The following is a 1,633-nucleotide window of genomic DNA, read 5'->3' as shown; positions in this document are numbered from 1 at the left end:
TGAGATAGCTAAGTCATAATTATGAGATAGCTAAGTCATAATTATGAGATAGCTAAGTCATAATTATGAGATAGCTAAGTCATAATTATGAGATACAAGTTTTATTTATTTTTTATCAGGGTGGCGTAAATGGGCTTCCATATATTTGAGCTTTTGTCTAAATCTTTTATTTAATTAGGCTTTTTACTGAGGAAAATTTTCACACATTAATCTTTCAYAATGAGTGGCTAGAACCTAGCATTTCTAAAAACTGCACAACATTTACAGAACCTACAAAAATGAATCACCCCATTAAAATGTCACTGTTTTGYCAAACACTTATTTACTTGAACACTTTATGTATTTAAAGACTTTGTTCTTWCATTTGTGTCAAACTTTGAGCCAAAATACTCTAGTACAGATTGACTTTCACACAGCAGACTATGGAGAAATCTGTACATATGATTAATATAATCAAAATTAATGAGTATTTCATTAGATGCTTGGCTATTTGTTGCTTTTTTTTTTTTGATGCCACTATTTCTTTTAAGGCTTTTTCAACTTGATTAAAAAAAGGAACTTGACATTGTATTTTAGATTTCCACTCTGCAAAGCAATTAATAGATTTTTTTAACTGCTAAAAATACTGCAATTAAACAGACAAAAGAAATTCAAGTTATATTAGGAGCACTGTTGACACCAGGGGAACTTTGAATGTGGTTTTTGTAAGTTAAAAAAGTTTCCTTTTTTTAACATTCATTAGGAAACCTTTAGGTTCTGTGGCTTTTAGAGTCACTTCTGGGTTTCCGCTTGTAACGAAATGCAACATACTAACACGCACCATAAACTCAACAGCTCTTTAGAAAAATACTATTGATGAAATAGATTTAATAATAATGAGGTCAGTTTTAATTGGGACTTTAAACAAGCTGTTGTCATCCATACATACTCAAGGTTTTCCCAGACCAGAGAGGACAGGTAATGTTACCACATGTTTTGCAATGTCCAGATTTAGTACATATTGTATGTATTATACTCTACATACACTGTATGTACTATTAAGGAGGTGTAATATTTGAGATCATGTATGCATCTAAAACTGCTCTTGATCTTTGATCCATTTGTAGTTTTAGAGATAAAAACTGAATGCACAAGAGAAAACCTGGTACACAAGGTTGTTAGCATACACTTGTTCTACTTGGTTTAATTGTGAACCTATTTTTCATGGCATTTTGTTTCAAATATTGCGATTATTTCTATTTTTAATTTGCAGGAGGCCATCGAAGGTGTGCACAGCTGTAGGTTTAAAGGTCGTGTTGTCTGAGCGTTGTTGTCCTCATGGCAACCACCGTGCAGCGGCAGGGTAGTGTCTGAGATAGGAGGCTGCGAGTGGCAGGGACTTTCCACTGCTCAGTGTGTGAGAACACCATGTTTGTATGTGTGTGTGTCTCTGTGTGTGCAGACAGTCAGAGTGTGTGTGTTAAGCGTGCATGGTTGTGTAAAGGGCATTGTGTGCAGGTAAACGCAGTCAAAGTGAAGTGAAACAAGCGTGAGAGAAAGAGCGTTTGCTTTAACGCAGCAGCCGTGCTGCAGACAGAACATTTGTTGCTCCTGTGAATGTAAGCAGAAATAAATGAAATGCATGCACCATGGA

The sequence above is a fragment of the Austrofundulus limnaeus genome, unplaced genomic scaffold, assembly GCF_001266775.1.
Source record: "Austrofundulus limnaeus strain Quisiro unplaced genomic scaffold, Austrofundulus_limnaeus-1.0 Scaffold272, whole genome shotgun sequence".
NCBI classification, from domain to species: domain Eukaryota; kingdom Metazoa; phylum Chordata; class Actinopteri; order Cyprinodontiformes; family Rivulidae; genus Austrofundulus; species Austrofundulus limnaeus.
Note: the sequence above shows the minus strand (reverse complement) of the source record.